This window comes from Crinia signifera, chromosome 3 (genome assembly GCF_055691185.1).
Source record: "Crinia signifera chromosome 3, ASM5569118v1, whole genome shotgun sequence".
NCBI classification, from domain to species: domain Eukaryota; kingdom Metazoa; phylum Chordata; class Amphibia; order Anura; family Myobatrachidae; genus Crinia; species Crinia signifera.
The window spans coordinates 214584145-214603828 of record NC_139219.1 but is presented as its reverse complement, the minus strand read 5'-3'; the positions used below and the strand labels follow the sequence as shown (position 1 = coordinate 214603828).

Here is a 19684-nt window from a genome sequence, read left to right as displayed (position 1 = left end):
TCCCTGATAACAAAATATAATCTGGAGGGAACTAGCACATTATACCCTATGTTATAATAATCTCATAGGAGTCCTTTTTTCACCTGCCAACACAGTTTATATAACTGGTACCATCTTTAGAATAAAAGGTGCAGCCTTCTCTGTGATGTTTTTGTGCTCTTTTAATAATGGTCACAAATGGCCAAAATAAAATCTGATCATTCATAGAAATCTGCCTGTCAATTATTTTGCACCTGATGATGTTATGTTTAATACATCAGCTGGAAAATGCATGACTGAATTTGAAATGATAGAGAAATAGATGATGAAATTTAATAGGATGAGAGATTTGGTAAGAAATCTCCAGGTTTTATTTAAAGCGGCAATCATTTACACTGCAAAATAAAACTGGTCTGACAGTGTAAATGATTGCCACTTTAAAAAAAACCCTGAAGATTTCTTACCAAATCTCTCTTTCTGAATCTCTCATCCTATAAAATTTCACCCAGAGTTCTGACCATTTAACAACATTATTAGCCAATAGAATTACATAGATTCCAGAGCTAAGTGCAAGAGAGGAAATTAAACTCTCCCAGCCAATAACGCTGCTGGCTGATCGAAGCTTCATCTTCTGGGGAACATCTCTTTCCCCTTCTTCCACTTATAAAGTTGTAGTCTCCATGGAAGCACCATGTCTCACTAGCAGGCCAGGACAGTATTTGGTTCGTCCTCCTTAATGTTTTTATGTGTCTTGGTAGATTCACATTTCTTTGTTTAGCCATTATTTGTATTTGATTTTTTTTTGTCTGGCAATATACTTGTGTCCACATGTTTCTAATATTATGATTTAAATGTGTATTATTTATTTTGTGGTGTGCCTTACATTCCTAAGCTCACTCTTTATCTTTCTTGGGCAATTTTTTGTACATACAAGTTTAGGACAGATAGCATTTTGCAAGACTTATACATCTAGTTGTGTTATATGTATGAGATTATTATAAATTTGTCTATAGCACAAAGCCTACTTACTAATTACTATAATAAGCATACCCTAGATCAGATTATCTATTAAGTACACAATGGGTATTCCAGCATTGGAATCCAATATGTCCTTAGAATTGTGGCATTTTACTAAAATAAAACATACTTTCTTAGGAATGTGTGCTAGGAAATGCCAGCCAAGACAATCATAAAATTGTAAATAGCGCTGGTAAACCTCTAGCTTCAAATCCTGTGCATATGTCCTACTTTATTATTCCTTCTAACATTGTTCAATCTTCTTTTCCACTTACACTCTATTATTCTGTTCAATTCCATTTTTCAAACAGCAGACGCTCTAAATAAGCTGTGAACAAAATAAATAATAGGAAACAGAATCATTTCATTTTTTTTTCACAATTCTCGTTTTCTATCTGTCTAGGCTTCCATGTGTTTCTATACCCAGAACAGCCTAAAGCTTGGTACACACTGTGCAGTGTGTACTCAGACATATCGGATCCAGGGTAAACATCAGAACAGTGTAATGACTGGAATAACATAAAGAGCATTGTTCCGTCCTTCATTAGAATACACCAGGTTGCATGTGATATATCTTGGTTGGCCATGCAGTTAGGGAAGGCCAGTGACTATTGCTGATTTGAAATCAGCAATGGTTTATGATGGATGTCGAATACATTTGCCATCGATGGGGGAGAACCAGATGGTTTTCCTCCATCGATGGAACAGCAAAACCGATGTTTTTATTTTTTTCAAGGTACCAGCGCACAGAGCATATCTCCACCCCTGACAACCCTGAAGCCCTGCCCCTAACATTCTGATTGGCCCACGGATCATTCAGTCAAAGAAAATGGATGACCATCGATAGGTAAAACTATCGATTGTCATTTATCACATAGTTTGTTACTATCGATGGCCACCATGAATGGCGACTACACCAATGGCCATCCCTACATGCACTATAGCCAACCAGATGATAACACATGTGACTGTGGGTCCACCTATATCGCACATACACACTGAATCATATACCCGATGTGTCATTCTGATTTTGGCTGATATTGTCTCAGTGCGTACCCTCACTTAATTTCATTTTATAATCAACCTCCTTAAACGCCTATCTAGTGCCTTCATCTCCATTCATTTATTCACAAATTCAGCTTGGTTTAGCTTTCTGTCTATTAATAATGAGCGTAATGGGATTTTAGCACTGTGGTTATTACATGGTAAAGTGCAACTGGAAAGTACAAAATGCGTTGAATTCCCAATAGCATGAAGCTGTCTCAGAGCACACGTTCCTGTAGTGAGGAACATTCTGTGTGCCCTCTGGGAATGCAGGGAAATTCCCCATAATAATCTCAGTCTGCAAGAAAAATGTTTTGCATATTGGTGTAAAAATCGGTACATTCATGTGGCCAGCCTTCTAGGTGTCTATAACCGCATAGAGGTGAAAGATTTCCATCTTCTGCTGTGTGTGTGTTATATGAAGCACAAAATGCAGCAGATCTCACGCAGGTGCTAAGCACTCACGTGAAGGAGCTGTTACACGCCAGGGGCTTGGCTATACCTAATTACTCTTTTAACTTGCATTGTTTTGACAGTTTGAATTGGCTCTCAGTGCATTAGGACATTTATCTAGTCAGCTTTAATTTTACTTGGGATTCTTACAATATTGGCTTTTACATGGTACTCACCAAGAATGTTTTTGAGTATGAGCCCTAGCCTCCCCCGCAATGCACTGTATTCATGTTATTTCATGTATTTTCAGTATCAGCTTGATACCCTATATACTTCTGCAGTATACAGCGCCCAGTTCATCCAATTATCTTATTATAATTGATGGAGTCCCCACCTGATTATGCCACACCTAGATAAAATAACACTTGTTCTAGGCGAGTGTGTGTTATTCTGGAGAGGCATTGGCCATTTAGTGCATTAAGAGCTTGATGCAGTTAGAAATACATTTGATTTATATTTCCAAAAACTAGGCGTAAACTCACTCATAGGCCCAGTTTTAGCATCTGCATGTGCATACCCTCCAACCTCCGAAGAGCAAAAACCGGTACAAATTTGGAAAGGGGGTGTGGCCATGGGTAAAGGGAGCATAGCAGGGCTGGATTAAGCCTTAGAGGGGCCCGGGTCACTTTAGACAGGGGACCCCTCCCACTTGTCATTACTGGCCGCAAACTGTACGGGAGAATATTACACTGTCAAAACACAGAGTAAAAGCAATATAAACTTGGTCAATGGGTAACTACAGGGGCGGAATAAATATAAACATAAATATATATGTTTGGGGCAGTACGGACGGTGTAATGGTTAGCATTACTGCCTCACAGAGCTGAGGTCATCGGTTTGATTCCCACCATGGCCCTAACTTTGCGGAGTTTGTATATTCTCCCCGTACTTGAGTGGTTTTCCTCCAGGTACTCTGGTTTCCTCCACAATCCAAAAATATACTGGTACGCTAATTGGCTCCCAACAAATTAACCCTAGACTGTCTGTGTATGTGTGTACATGTGGTAGGGAATATAGATTGTAAGCTCCACTGGGGCATGTTCAAATATTCTCTGTAAAGCGCTGCGGAATATGTGTGCGCTATATAAGAAACTGTTAATAAATAAATATATACAGTATAAAAAATACCACATGAAAAGCCTGTGTTTGTCCCTCTCTACCTTACTCTGTAGGAGCCCTGACATGCTCAGCGCTGCCTCTGATTAAATCCCTCCCATGACGAGGCAGCTGCTGCTGCTGTCCTCCATGGGCATGAGAAGCATATGATGAGCTTCACCAAGCAGAGCTCAGCACAAGCCGCTCAGCCTCTGACCTCTTGTGCAAAATCTCTTGGGACTTAGTCAACTTCTAGTAATGCACTGCACACTTGTGCAATCAGTGTGCCTTGGGTTCCGATGCTCAGCACCATTAATCATTGTCACAATGCCAGATATGTGAAGCTGCAGCCCTACCCAACTCCCATGCACAAAATCTTTTAGCTTTAAAAAAAAAAAGATATATAGAGGGTGGCCCAGGGGTACTGACCCCCTTTGCCCCCCCCCCCCCTTATTCCGGCCCTGAAGCATGGCCACATCCCCTTTCCTTACAATGGGCTGTTGGAGACCTAAAAAAAAGTACGGGCCATAAGAAAATGGCATAGTACTAGGGATGGCCATTGGCACATCCCCCAACGATGGTTGCCATTGATGCATTTTTAAAGCAGGAACCATCGATGGCTATAAAACATTCTACCACTTACCATTGATGGTTTCTGATATAACTTCGCCGCGCATGCAAAGAGCAACGGGATGGGCCGCAACATCGCTGCGGGCGGCCTGCCCGGACGGGATATGCGCGCATGCACAGAAGAAACTTTAACTAGTCATCTATCCAGTTTGAGTTTCTTCTGTTCATGCGCGCACCTCCCGGGGGGGGCATCCCGCCCACAGCGACGCCGCTGGATGCAACACTGCGCACACTGCCACCGAACTTTACCATCGTAAGTCACCCATCGATGGCATAAAACTATTCGACCCTCCACTATCGATGTGCAAACATCGAGCATTAGGTCTCACTCATCAATGTTTTGGGAATATCGATAGTCGATGGCCATCCCTACACTGTACCTGTGTGTGTGTGTATTATCATAAAAAGTATCATCTTTCCTTATGAATGATCCTTAGTTCTCCTGAATCATCCAGTGCAGGATGACAGTCGGAATATGAACATTCTTATTTCCAATGAAAACAGTTTTTTTTAATATATATAAGATATAAGTATTTTAATTTTCAAATATAATTGTATGTAATCCAGAGTATATTTGTCAAAATATAATTGTATGTAATCCAGAGTATATTTGTCATATATCAATACTTTTATTATCATAAGGGAACTCTGTCTGCAGTCTATTCTAGAAACGTGTGTGATTATTGTGTTGCAGTTACCTCTTCAGATTAACTACAAAGGCCGCAGTGCATTACACATTGTCAGCTTTCTGTCAACTAGATATATTTGTCTTTAAATCCAATTCTCCCCTATTTCTAAATACCTTTTGCCCCGGGGTGAGAATATCAAAGCGATAAACATGACTTTCAAGTTCTAACTACTTTCCTCCTTCTCATTTTCCTTCTCCAGTTCTGGCATCTCCCCAGCTCCACCCACATTTTCTAGGCAGCCGGATAATCTCCTCTTACTCCTCAGAGTCCTGTTTTCATTGCTCTGATGGTTCTGACAGCACAGCTCAACAGAAGGTATTACTGAGCAATGGCAAACACAAGCTTCGTCTACATAAAAACGTCTGAGTAGACTAACTTTGCTGGGAGGCTATTCCATTCATCCAAAAGACCTTGTATAATGTAATATTCTGACGTTACCTCCCCCTCCCATCCAAACCTAGGTCATGTCCCCTTGTTCAAACACTTCTTTCTCTACAAAACAGATTATGCTGAAATACAAGTTTCTGTTATATGGAAGAGAACATGTATAATTATATCTGTGTTCCTAGGAGCATAACACCATCACATTCAGACTATAGGTTAATAGATCTGGTATCTCTGGGGCCTCTAGAAACTTCTTACCTTGCTCAATAATATACTAGCTACTGAACGCACATGGTCTACTGTTTGCTTCACTCTGCACCTGATATGGGATTTCTGTATAGGTTGTCTTTACATTCCTGATACAGGGCTTGACCGCTTTCAGTTTACTTTTTATTTACTGACTACTAGAATGCTGAATGCTTTGCTTTAACTTGCCAGCACCATTTTGTGACTGCATTGCCTGTATACATAATGCTGGTGTATAAACATGTCTGCTCCCCTGTCTACATTACATGTAGCTCTATACAAAGAGCAGCTCTGTTATAGTACAATGCAATGAAAATAAATGGCTCTGGGACTGATGCATAACTGAATGTAAGTCCGTTTCATAGGCAGATCTCACGTGTTTTGTACTGCGCATGCTACAGATCCCGAGTACTCTTGGGAAGGGGCACCGTGGCTGTCCATGGGCCTTGCTTCTGGCTAATAGGGTGCCTGGAATGGGATACAAATGAATTCCCAGTGGTAGGGATTCTGGCTGTCAAAACACCGACCCCGGAATCCCGATACAGAGAATCCCGACAGGTTTTCTGTTAGTAACCTAACCCTCACCCACTGGATATGGTATAAATCACTGACAGTCGGGATTCTCACGGTCATTTCTCTGACATCAGAATCCCGACAGGAGGGTGAGCACATTCAAGCCCCTTGCGGGCTCACTGAGCTCGCCACCTATTCTATTCTCCCTCTATGGGGGGTCTTGAACCCCAACTGTCGGTCTCCTGACAGTTAGGATTCCGACCATCGGAATCTTGATTGTCGGGAAGTCCTCCGGCACCCCTCCCACTACCTCTCAACCTAACCCTCCATTGCACCAGCAGCCTAACTCTCACTCTACTCCCACCATCCCCCCAGCCTGACCCTAACCCACCTATGAATGTATGATTAAGGGTAACCTCCCACCATGACCAATTCAAAGAGAGACAACTTGTTCTATTATTTGACTTTCATCTTGTTTAATGATGCCGTTTCCTGTGTTGAACTAGTTAATTGATAAGAAAGGTGTTACGCCACAGGTGATGGCAATCATACAGTAAAAGGGAAGTCCAGGAACAGAGTATTTTATCCCTCCTGGAATGGGTCATGCTGGGAGGTATGCTAGGGCCCTACTAGGATATAATCCAGCTCTGATAAGGGCATGTGGATGGAAATTTGGACTATGCAGATATGTCCTCACACAGATATGCAATATAAATCTGTTTTCAGTTGGATTCTTGTACCAGAGATGGGCCTCATGCAAGCGTACATTAATGATGGTGGCTATTAAACAATGAACACAAGTAGGGCTGGTTTCATAGGTAAACAAATCGGCATGTTGGTGAATAGCTGTCTGCCAATAAGAGTTGCATCATTTTCTCCTTCATAGACCTGCAATTAGGCCACCTGTAAAAGGGGCATAATGATGAGCACCTGTCCAATCTTCATCAGCAACCATCTGAAAATAAAAATATATGTAAGACACTAATGCGTATACCAAACCATTCTACACATAGCCGTGTTTCTGACCAGCAGAATATACTTCATCTGCTCTACAGCTGCTAATATGTTACCTGTGACCAGGAGGATTAAGTAAGAATTTGCTTCATCTCCACTCCCTCAATGCATTGTGCTGTAACAGGCTCAAGGATTCCTCTCTATCCATGTCATGTCATTCTGTCAGGATGTGCAATCACTAAGAAAACACAAGAGTAGTACTTAAGAGTGAATAGTGACAGGGCTGAAAAGTGTATCGTGTACACACAATATGTTGTTTGGTTAATCTTATCTGTTTTGAGGCCCATTTTAACTTTGTAGAGAAAACCTAATAAATACGTAGATAGAGGTATTCACTAATAGTCCTGGGGGTAAATTTACATTCATTGGTTTGTTTGCCCACACATCACATGATTAACTATTGTTATTATAAAACTCTGAAAAGGAAACATTGCGATTTGTCAAATGTGAGCATTATGAATACTCGTATCACTATGATTTCTTAGTTCTCTAATAGGGGGTACTATGATTTTTTTTTGTGTGGCCTATTTAGTGTAGAGGGACGGCCCAATGAGGATACAATTCGCTGCAAGTACAGAGGTGGATACTTAAATCATACTTTCCAATTGCCCATTATTTGGACACTGTCTTACTGTTACTCCAGTGGGTCGTGGTGCCCTGTGGGCCAAGGATAGCTTTTGATCACCCACTGCTTTGCTCTGTTCCGCAAAGGCATCTAGAAGGTGAACAAGGGGCTGCCCAGCTGCCAAAAATCCCAAAACAGGTTCTTGATACAAGGTCATGCCCACCCACCCAAGAACATGCCCCATCACCTATGGCCAAGCCCCCTTTCTGGATTGGGCACATCCACAAACGCCTTGGCTTGATGTTTGAGTGAATCCCATTGGATCGGGATCGAAGAGCATGGCTGTCGACTATGTTCTCACACTATTCCTCCTAGCTGCAGGTGGCATTCCTGAGAATTGTACTTGCCTACCAACATTAGCTCCTGTACATTCCCTGCACTTGCAGAACATGGATGCCACCATCTTGGTTGTTCTCACCTGACTGCACTGAGATTCCTGTAATCTTGTTCACCTATTCGCTCAGTTTATAGGTCCTAGAGTGCCCTATTTAATACTGAACTTGCACTGTTCTTATTGCCAGAAATACTTTTCTCTTTAGAGATCAGTCTCCTGGCTCTAGATTATGTTTTTCTTCAACACCTGATCCAGTTACTTGTCTCCTCATTGCTTACAGACTTCAGACTTGGGCATCAGTGTCCTGCATTGTTATACAGCACTCAGACTCAGTATCCTGCATTGCAATACAGCATTCATACTCTGACATCAGTCTTCTGCATTGATAGACAGAATTCATACTCAGTCATCAGTCTTCTGCATTGATATACTGAACTCAGACTCAGGGACAAATTCAGACTCATGCGCCGATCCCTGAAAATTTATAGTCAGCGATTCCAGAGATCTGTTTGCATATTGATCATTTAAACTGCGGTCTCGCTAACGGGGGAGGGGGCGAAAATTATATGGCCCGACAGGAGGGATTGTGCGGCAATACCACCAATAACACCAGCTGTGGTTGCCGCTAATAATTGGAAAGAGACGCACATCAGCAATACTCTCTAGGGACTGCCTGGTGTTTGCAGACTAGATTTCTCAATGAGTACCATCTCGACCAAGGGAAGATGTATGTGACCTGCCTGAGACTCAAGATTCAGGCAGCGATTCTGGTTGACTTGGAAAAAAAATGTGAGGATCAGCAACAGAGATGCCACTGGGCGTTGCCATTGTCGGCTTCAGTCCCCACCATCCGCCCCCGGGCATCCAAAATCCTTGGTAACAGCTTGGCGACTATGCAAGTAGCTAAAGCCATTCACAAAGGGGACCTGCACATGCACATAATATACTATGTACATGCGCAGATTCCCAAACATTGGAATGGGGCCTAATTCGGCCCCGTCCATTTGCAACAGAATGAGGGCCTAAATCCCTCCATATCCTCCTAAACCATTTCCTTTGAGTAAGGACACAGTGGAATTAAGAGCACTTTCAACTATCCACGTCACATTTAGGAATGCCATTCCTGGGGCATTTTTTCAATCCCGGGATTGAAAAATGCTCAATCCCGGGATTGGCTTCTCTAATAATAAATAACACCCTGGCCATCCGCATATTTACTTACATTTGCGGAGCCAGGTTGCTGAGTGGGCTGCCGGGAACCTGGTGCAGCCAGGAGCCAGGTTGCTGAGTGGGCGGGTGGGAGGGATGTGCGGCTGTGCCCTGCGCTGCGTGACCTCTGACCTCATCACGCTACGCAGTGCTGCACTGCCGGGTATGGGAGAAGCCAGGCAGCGTCTGAGTTCTCAGACGCTGCCCAGCATTAGACTGCGCATGCGCATTCTAATCCCAAAATCCCGGTATTGGATAGTCCAATCCCGGGATTGAAATCCCGGCGTTTTGGGGCCAAATCCCGGGATCCCGCTGATCCCGATCCCAGGATTGGCCACCCTATACCCCTTTCACACTCGCAGAGCCAGGTCATACCTGGAAATGTGCTCCTGGATGCTTCCCAGGACTCTACCTGGGAATGTACCCTTTCACACTGCACTCAGACCTGGGATCGACCCGGGACAGCCCCATTCACACTGATCCCGGGAAATCCCTGCAAATACATATGCATGTCATTAGAAATGGACTCCAGGGCTCTGAAAGATGACATCAGCATTTGTGAGCCCAAGAAAGCTCCATTCAACAACTTTTTTAAAGTCCCGTGTACCCAATCCAGGGTACGGACCATTCACACTGACCGCATCCCGGATCGATATTGGATGATATCAGGACCTGGGTAGAAATCCCGGGATGCTCATCCCGGGATCTTCTTTCAAGACCCTTTCACACTGAGCTAAATCTCGGGTTGATGCGCGTTCATGTGAAAAAACCTGGGATATTTTTGCAAGTGTGAAAGGGGTACTAGTCACATTGGTATGCTATTGCAATCGAATACTACTCACATATACACTTGTGTGCCAAATTATAGGTACTTTGCACGTCCTGCCTTGATATAATCATATTGACAATTATTTATTCATGTTTACACGTGCAGTATTTGCTGATATTAATTGAATGTGTGCAGGAATAGACGCTTTTTTTTTATAGATTGTATTAATAAATATTCTATTATGTTAATTTGAGATTGATGTATTATAAAGCATATAGAAGCTTGCCAGCTCCTGAGTATACACTGAGCTAGCCTAGCAGCTAGATGCTATATTTTAGAGGTGGGGATATCCAGGCCTCCACCCTGAGTTGATCTTAGTAATGTGCGCAGTTGGATTCCAGGATATTCATCTGCCAAATAAATTATATAGTGTAGCGGTGTAAAAATGTTACCACAGATGGAGGAATCCATATAGGGAGCATGTATAGAAAACAGAGCACACGTAGTAGCATATTTGTCTTGACTGCTATGAGCAGACCCAGCCAGGAGTTAAAGCGACAGTTCCAATAATCAAGGTCAGATTTAATATTTGGAAATGGCAATATTTTAATAGATGTTCAGGATATTTGATTATAGTGGTTTGCAAACAATAATAAAAAAAATCTCTCAGAAATATCTGTGGTTTCTATAAACTACAAAAAATCCTCTCAAGAGTGGTAAAGAGATCTTGAAAGCCCCTTACGACGGGAAGTAAAACGGTCCGAGCCCTGAAGGTACAGGTTGCGGTTAAATCTGACATTTTCTTAAAGGCATGAGTGCCAGTTCTTCCGGCAGTCCGATGTATTACATCTCACTGCAAAAGTGTAGTATTTTACATGTGAAAAAAGTGCGTTAAAGCAAAGGTTCTACAATATTTCACACAAATAATTATATTTTCTGTCTATTTATCTCATGGGCAGATTGGGAACCAGTAGTGGCAATAGAAACATTTCTAGAAGTGGCCTCACATGGGCAGCACCAAATGAAATGTAGGCGGAACCAACACCAAATTAGGTGGGATTATTCCATCACTACACCTGTGTGGAACTGTTGGTTTCAATACACTTTGCAGTCTAGCAGCCCCCAGACCTTTCAGATGATGTGACAAACCACAAACCTCCACATTTCAAATAATATCCCACCCACCACCCCCCACTGAGACTGAACACAGTCCCTAAAACCTCCATCAAGCAGACAAATAACTCATTAACATAATCCCCTGAATATCACAAATATCCACAACCCTTCCCAGTGCAGCCCAGAAACACCCCAGAATTTGTTACATCCCCAGGTAGCATCCACTCGTTCCTCTTTAACAGAGGTCACAAATGGTTTAGATTGGCGCCAGACTTATATGAGTATTTGCAGTGTTGGGTACAGGCAAAGATTGCTTGTGTGAGAGACAGTAGCGGTGGCCCCATAGGTGCGTCAGCCTCCCGGGAAGCTTCCATGTAAGGCAGGAATGGGGAACTTTCGGCCCCCCCAGCTATTGTTGAAATACACATCCCAGCATTCCCTGCAACAGTTGTAGCATGGCCACATAGCAAAACTGTAACAAGGCATGCTGGGATGTGTAGTTCCACAACAGCTGGAGGACCAAAGGTTCCCCATCCTTGCTGTAAGGTCTATGTCCAATCTGTCTTGGATCTATCTGTTACTGTCTATATTAAACGCTTTTAAAATTGTAAATCCAATTTCACTATGTAGAATATGTCCTTGCAAAGGAGAATATATGTACAATGTATGTAAACATTTACCCTCTACAAATAAATTAGCAGAATAATTTTCTGAAATTTGCAAGTACAATCGCCTTTGGGACCCCTTCTATCAAATACAAGCTGACTTATACAATGTATTTAATTTATTTTGACACTCACCCTATGCTTTCTGATTTATATCAGAAACATTTTGTATATTAAATCAATTGAGTGACAGTTGACTGGTATTGGAACGTTTATATTATATATTTTTTTATAACTATCCTGTTGCATGTCAAAAGTCTTAAACACTTTAGTCTAAATACTTCTGACGGCCGTATGCTTGTTCTGTTTTATGTTACCAATTCACTATAACTGTATGTATCACTTCATATATTCATGATTTAGTGGCATTAGATTTGATGGTCTGCAGTACTTCATTTAATTTCTAATACTGATATACAGTATTATTAAATTAAATGAATCATTTGTATACATCAGTATTATACTTTATACATCAGTATTATTGAATCATACTTGTATTTTATTCAATAATCTGTTTGCAATGAGAAATCATTTTTGTTACCTTTCATAAATGAATGTTAAAAATTATTTGGATTTTCATCTGTCTGTCTGAAGTGTCCCCGATATGTTGATAAAATCCAACTCCATTTTATATATAAAGTTACACCGCCGCAAAAACCCGGGTTTTTCCTCCGTGGACCCAGGGCAACGGCGGTGTAAAAGGGGTTAACCCTTGTCCCATTACATGGGACTTCAACCCAGGTCCTGACCAGGTTAGAACACAGGCAGGACATAAGTAGAGGGCAGTGTAAATGGGAACGCAGGGTCATCCGACCCGGCTCCCCTTAAGGGCAATGGGGGAAGTTCTGCAGTCAACATGGAGAGGGGGGCACACACAGCCTCCACTGCTGTCTGCTGTACTCTGCAGACAGCAGCAGAGGCAGGGAGGAGGTGAATGGATGACTGTGTGTGACACCCATTCACCTCGTGGACGGGGGCTGGGGGCAGCCTAGCAACTTACCTTGGTGCTGGGCTTGCCACTTGGATGGGCCCACATTTGCATGTGAGGGGATGTGCACACTTACACATCCCCTTCCATGCAGCCGAACAGAGGAGAAATCATTCTATGGTCTCTCACCATCAAATGATTTCTGAAGCCTTTGATCTGAAAAGTAAGTTGATACTTACTTTTCAGATCGCCACTGATCTCTGAATTCATGGTGGGCGCTGGCGTCATGTGAAATCAGCCCCCCCCTCCCAAAGTTGGCATCAACACATATTATGGGGACTCTCCCTCCCAGCCCACTTCCCTCCCTTTCTGGAGCGAGAGGTTCGGCAAGTGTGAAACTATTTGCTCACGGGGCTTAAGCATGCCCAGACCCCAAACATCGGGGAAGGGGCTGAATTCATACCGAATTCATGGGATCTGAATCTGACCCATAGGCCCCATCACATTACCATGATGACATTACAAATCAGTAGAGATGAGCGGGTTTGAATCCTAGAGATCCGACCCCCCTCCCCCCCCCCCCCCGAACTTACCTTATCCGAGGCCGGATCCGAGGAGTTCGCCGGTTCCCGACATCTTTCCGAGTCCAAAACGAGGCTAAAATGTCATCATCCCGAGTCGGATTCTCGCGAGACTGGATCGCTATATAAGTCCCGGCTCCGGCGCCATCTTCATTCGGCAAGTGAATGTCAGACAGCATGGATGTGCCCGCGCTGTCTGCAGAGGGGGAGAACACATGGGGGCTGCAAGGTGGGGGGTGGGAGGTGGGGGGGGTGGTGACACAATAAAGGGGGAACTAAAGGGGCTGCTGGAGCGGGGACGATCTAAAGGGGGAACTATTGAGCGGCCAGGGTCCAACTATTAAGGGGCAACTACTGAGCGGCCAGGTACAACTACTAAGGGGTAACTACTGAGCAGCCAGGAAATAACTACTAAGGGAGAACTACTGTGGAATAAGATAAGGGGAAACTACTAAAGGTACTATTCTGTGGCACCACTAGGGGGGCTGCTATATGGGACTGCTGTGGGGGATAAGGGGCTCTCTGAAAAAAAGTTTTTTATTTTTACTGCAGGGCTGCCCGGTATCAGTCCAGCTGTGCTGCCCAGTGTCCCATATCAGTCCAGGGGTGCCCGCATGTGTCCCATATAAGTCCAGGGGTTCCCGCATGTGTGCCGTATAATTCCATAGGTGCCCCATGTGTGCTGTATAATTCTATGGGTGACCCCATGTGTCCCGTATCAGTCCAGGGGTGCCTGCATGTGTGCTGTATAATTCCAGGGGTGCCCCTATGTGTCCCATATCAGACCAGGGGTGCCCACATGTGTCCCATATCAGTCCAGTGGTGTCCGCATATGTCCCGTATCAGTGCAGGGGTGTCCCCATGTGTGGCATATAATTATATGGGTGCCCCCATGTGTCCCGCATCAGTCCAGGGGTGCCCCCATGTGTCCTGTATCAGACCAGGGGAGCTGCCCTTTTTTTTTTTAATAAAAAGTGTTTTTTTTTATTTTTACTGCAAGGGCTGTTAAATGTGCTGTATCAGTCCAGGGGTGAGCCAAGAGTGCCGTATAATTCAAGGGGTGTTGCTAACTCTGCCGTATAATTCCAGGTGTGCTGCTCTTTTTTTTAATGCAAGAGTGTCACCATGGCTGCGGTATAATTCCATGTCTCCCGCAAATTGTGCCGTATCAGTCCAGGGGTGCAGTCATCTGTGCCATATAATTCCATGTGTGCTGTATCAGGTCAGGGGTGCCCGCATGTGTGACGCATAATTCCTGGGGTGAGCCAAGTATGTCATATAATTCATGGGTTGCTGCCCAGTCAGCTGTATAATTCATGGGGTGATGCTAAGTGTGCCGTATCAGTCCAGGGGTGATGCTATATTTAAAGGGGTGCTTGCATGTGTGCCGTATAATTCCATGAGTTCCCCCATGTGTCCCGTATCAATCTAGAGGTGCCGCCATCTGTGCCGTATAATTACAGGGGTGAGCCAAGTCTGCCGTATAATTCATGTGGTGCTGCCAAGTGTGCCGTACCAGTCCAGGGGTGATGCTAAGTGTGCCGTATAATTTCAGGGGTGAGCCAAGTGTGCTGTATAATTCATGGGGTGCTGCTAAATCTGCCGTATCAATCCAGGGGTGCTGCCATTTTTAGTTCAAGAATAAAAAAGTTTTTTTTCTTTTTACTGCAGGAGTGTCACCATGTGTGCCCTATAATTCCATGTGTGCTGTATCAGTCCGGGGGTTCTGCCATCTGTACCGTATAGTTCCATGTGTGCCTCCAAGTGTGCTGTATCAGGTCAGGGGTGCCACCATCTGTGCCGTATAATTCCTGGGGTAAGCCAAGTCTGCCGTATAAATCCTGGGGTGAGCCAAGTCTGCCACAATAATTCATGGGGTGCTGCCAAGTGTGCTGTATTGGTCCAGGGGTGCTATTAAGTGTGCCGTATCAGTCTAGTGTTTCTGCCGCCCACTTGTGTCGCTTAGTCATCCAGCTACTTTGGTGCAACCTTTTGCCCTAAAAACAATATTGTGTGGTGTGAGGTGTTCAGAATAGACTGGAAATTAGTGGAAATTAATGTTATTGAGGTCAATAATAGCTTTTTATGCTTAAAAAAAAAAGAAGAACCCAAAAAACAAAAAACAAAAGGTTTAGGGGGTGTTTTGGCAAAACCCATTAGAACCCAAAACCTGAAGGCAATCATAACTCAAAACCCAAAACGCGAAATGTGGCCGGTGCACATCCCTACAAATCAGTAGCAAGTACATCAACTTTTATGGTTTTAAATGCTTTATTTACATTAGCTTTAGCAATCGGATGTTGTTATAAAGATTGAGGTCTCCTCCTTAAGCGCAACATTCAGTACTGTATCTTAAAACGCTCCCATTTATTTTACAAAATTCCAATGTGGCACCTTACAGCTTTGTATATTGAGTATTGTAAGGGTTGCCATCAAGTAAGGCAATGCTGGTATAATTATAACCATAAGCATGGAATAGGGGGGAGCAAGGGGGAGGCTCGCACCTCTCAAAAATGTTTGAGAGGTGCCAGTCAAAGTACTGGGTCATGGGGCACAACAGTCAAAGTACTGGGTCATGGGGCACAGTGCATCCGCCATCTACAGTTAATATGATCAGTGTCAAAATGGACATAATGCCCTTTCTGCCAAACCTTCTCCCTCCCCACAGGCCATCTCCACATGCCTCCAGTTCCCTACTCCTCCTCCCTGTACCCAGCTGCCCCCTCTTCTGGGACTATCCCTGTGCCCTTCTCACATCCCTTGTTATATGTTACCCGACTCTTCCTTCTCTGCTCCCACCCAATTACCTTGCGGCACCCCCTGACCACCCCCATTTCTAACCGTGGGAAATAGATAGATACTGTATCCATATCATTAGGCAGGTGGTCTGCCAGTTACATTCAGAGCTTTAGGGATGTCAAATTCAAATTATATCTTCACCCCCAGCCAAAAAGTTGTAGCGCACCTGCTTATAACTTACCCTTTTACTGGTATCCAAAGTTAAGGAGGGTCTCCTGAGAACTATCTGCATTAAGCCCAGAGAGGAGAGATCATACATCATAATTGCCTTTGTAATCTCTTCCAGGATCAATCCTAAAGGAGTATGGAGACAACAGACAACCATTGTTGTTGTGGCAACTCTTACATATATTAAAACTTAACTTTTATTAATGTTTGGTTAGAAATGATCTTTTACTTATAAAGGACAAAACAACACATAAAACATACAAACGGAGTATTTCATGGCAATATATTAGCCCTGATTTATTATACAGCATAAGATATGTAAATTATCTTAATAGGTGATTGTTCAAGATCTTCAACTTACACTGCACCACTGCCCCTAAAATCATAGATGTATCAATGGATTGTCCAGATTATGTGTGACAACGGGATAGAAGCAAATATATCATTCCAAACTGCTGGGTAGGCAGTCCCTACAAGCAACACCCTGCCTACCCACTCCAATCCACCATCCTGGGACACTACCTCACCCTCAGTTGTGACCGGACCAGCCTCAATATCATTGCAGAATAATTTGGGACAAACATTCTATATCATCCAGGAGACTGTCGGCCACAAAAAGCCTAAGAGGATACCATCTCCATAAAGCCGAATCAAAAAGTCTTCATTCATTCGTCTCAGAGGTACACTTGTACAGTGAGGCACCACTAGGAACGGACACACATTCCCAACTAGATCCAAGGACCCATGGGTGAATATATTTATATATGATGATATATAAGAGGCTGAGTCTATAACCTGTCTTATTCAGTGGAGTAACGCAGTCACCTACACCTAACAATTTGTTGCATCATTGTTTTATACTTTGTTTTTATATTTTATTATACTTATTACATAAAATTGTGTTTTTTATACTTGTAACATTATTACAAATATTTCCTAGGGCAGTCACCCCCATCACTTGTTTTATTGTTGTATGGTATTGACACCCCGGCTCATTGTACTGCAGCTCGACAATCAGCGCCCCAATAGGTACTTGATATCTTTTTTCCTTTGAATATGTGGGCATAGTGGAATGCAGGCTGCAATATGGGGTGCAGGTGTGATGCAGGCGCAGGTGCAGTGATCCTTGAAAAAGAGTGAAGACTCGAAACGCGTTGGTTGAACACCTCTGACAGCGTGCCGCAAACAGCCGGAAACACACCGTCCGAACTTCCGGTTTCAGTGACCTGACGGAAGATGGAGCTCGGGAGATGGAGACGCAAAGAAGATCTGCCAGTGCCTCACCAAGCCCCGCAAATGAAGGCAAAGGTATTGTAGGGACAGTGTAGGCCTGTGCACCAGTGCGTGATCCCCGAAGCCACCAACATACACCCAACCTTAACCCCCCTAAAAGGGCTGTAAACATTATTTTGAGCAAACTCTTTTTTATTGTTTAACCCATTGTTTTCGCAGGCAAGCACATTATTTTAACTTATCCATACAAAGCGCTTCAAATTTTCACTATTTCCAAATATATGGTGTACAGGAGAAAGTTAAAGGCTGTATACGGGGATACAGGGGACAATAATGCTGTGGATGAAGGAGGAGTAATATTTGTGTCTCCCATGCTAGACTGTATATGTGGGTACAGGTGGAAGATAGGTGGGAGATGAAGGCTGTATGTGGGGTTCAGGGGGATTCAGGTTGTATATAGGGATAAGTGTGGGGAGAAGAGCCTGTGGGAATCCCATAATCTCTGGGAGAGCTGGGTACAACCACACACCTTTCCCATGAGGAAGGAATGGTACCAAGGTTTTTTATGTCACAGGGTACTAAAATGCCTACAGCTCTGATCTACATGTAGACTGAAGCACGTGTAGTGATCAGCAGTGCAGATTAACTTCAAGAAAGGAGGGCACCTGTGTGCAGGCTCTGATTGGACCCCCTCTTTTCCAGGCATTGCAGTAGACTCTGGCATTGAAGTACTATTGAGTCTTCTATGCATACGCAGGTCTCCAGGAATATGTTTCCAATACAACACCCCTGGGGACACATTTATTGTTTATTTATTGTATAGTTATATATGGTAAGTAGGTGTTTTATGGATAGTTACCTAATAGAGGTACTGGGATACTGGGAGAAGAAGAAATGTGTTCTTCTTCTCCCAGGAGCCCAAATTGTCATTATAGGCTAAATTCAGAGATGGACGCAGTAGCACCGGCAGTTGTGGTCAAATACAGTATACGAATACCGGAGAAGGTGTTATATGTAAATAGTCGCCTCTTTCTGGCTTCTGTGATCTGCTGTGTCTGAGGAAGCAGCATCTGATCATTTTGCATGAACATCGGTCATTTGAGTAACCGTCCGGTCACTTAGGATGGCTGGTGGTTTTGCACTGCCAGGGCCAGCGAAGCAAGTATGCTAAAGTTACATGGAACTTTGGATTCATGAAACAGCCTTAGCACTTCTAGCCATAAAGCCTTAAGCACATAAAGTCAATTTTCAGAAGTACAGATTACATCCTGTAGAATGAAAGACACATTCCTTGGAGGATTACTGTGAAAATCGACACCTTTAAACAATTTCTTAATTTTAGCCAGCAACCCACTGGGAATAGTCACTCCCAAAAAGTTCCAGCACTATAATCTTGTCACATTCAGATTTACTACCATTTTCATATCCAGATCAGTATGAAATTATAATAATGGAAAAATATAGTGCCTCTGATAAAGAAGAACTCCTGACATTATTTACTACACCCCTGAACTTTTATAAGGAAAAAATGTGATCTAATTTACTAGCCTTGGCACTCACTGTAGGGGGAGAACAGATTCATTACCAACATCTGGCACTTCACTGTAAGCAGAGCGCCCCGCTATGTGAGAAGAAATACAACAAAGACTGAAAACTGTAACTTGGCAGTGGCACAGTAGTTAGCATTGCTGCCACGCTGTGCAGAGCTCATGGTTTTTTATTCCAACGAGGAGATTGGTGTGTGTATGTTCTGTACTTCTTTCCGTTTTGCATGACTTTCCTTAGAGTGCTCTGGATTCTTCCCACACTCTAAAAACAAAATGGCTGCTGAGAAATATTAACCTGTGTATGTGTGCTTTTGTGGTATGCTCCAAGTTGGCAGGGACTGGTAAAATACTGAATAGGCTCTATAAAGTGCTACATAATATATTGTAACTGAAATAAGTTCTGCTAATCACCTTCTAAGATACTGTACATTATTATACAGTAACAACAGTAAAGCAGGTATGCAGTGCACCTGACAATCCAGTTGTTCAGTTCTTGGTAACCTGTCTTAGGGCTATATTTAGATAAGAAGACTTAAAGCATTAAGTGTAAAGCTCACCAGGCTTTACACTTAATTGGCAGAATGTACTAAAGCTTAAAATGCAATAAAACCCCTGAAAATCCAGTTTTCATGGGTTTTACCACATT

The 19684-nt window shown here is 43.2% G+C and overlaps 1 long non-coding RNA gene across 2 annotated transcripts in view; it reads right to left on the bottom strand.

The window, feature by feature from the left end:
• The window catches only part of LOC146062644 (uncharacterized), a 62666-nt gene extending 46281 nt beyond the window's left edge, over nucleotides 1-16385 (bottom strand). The window contains exons 1-3 of one of the 2 annotated variants that reach the window (XR_014471440.1): nucleotides 16272-16385; nucleotides 7121-7242; nucleotides 1272-1324 (exon numbers count right to left, since the gene is read on the bottom strand). This is a non-coding gene — a long non-coding RNA (uncharacterized LOC146062644). Of the gene's footprint in view, nucleotides 1-1271; nucleotides 1325-5987; nucleotides 7006-7120; nucleotides 7243-16271 lie in introns of those variants that run through there. The other variant, XR_014471441.1, reaches the window with a different exon arrangement.
• Between the last annotated feature and the right edge of the window lie 3299 nt (nucleotides 16386-19684).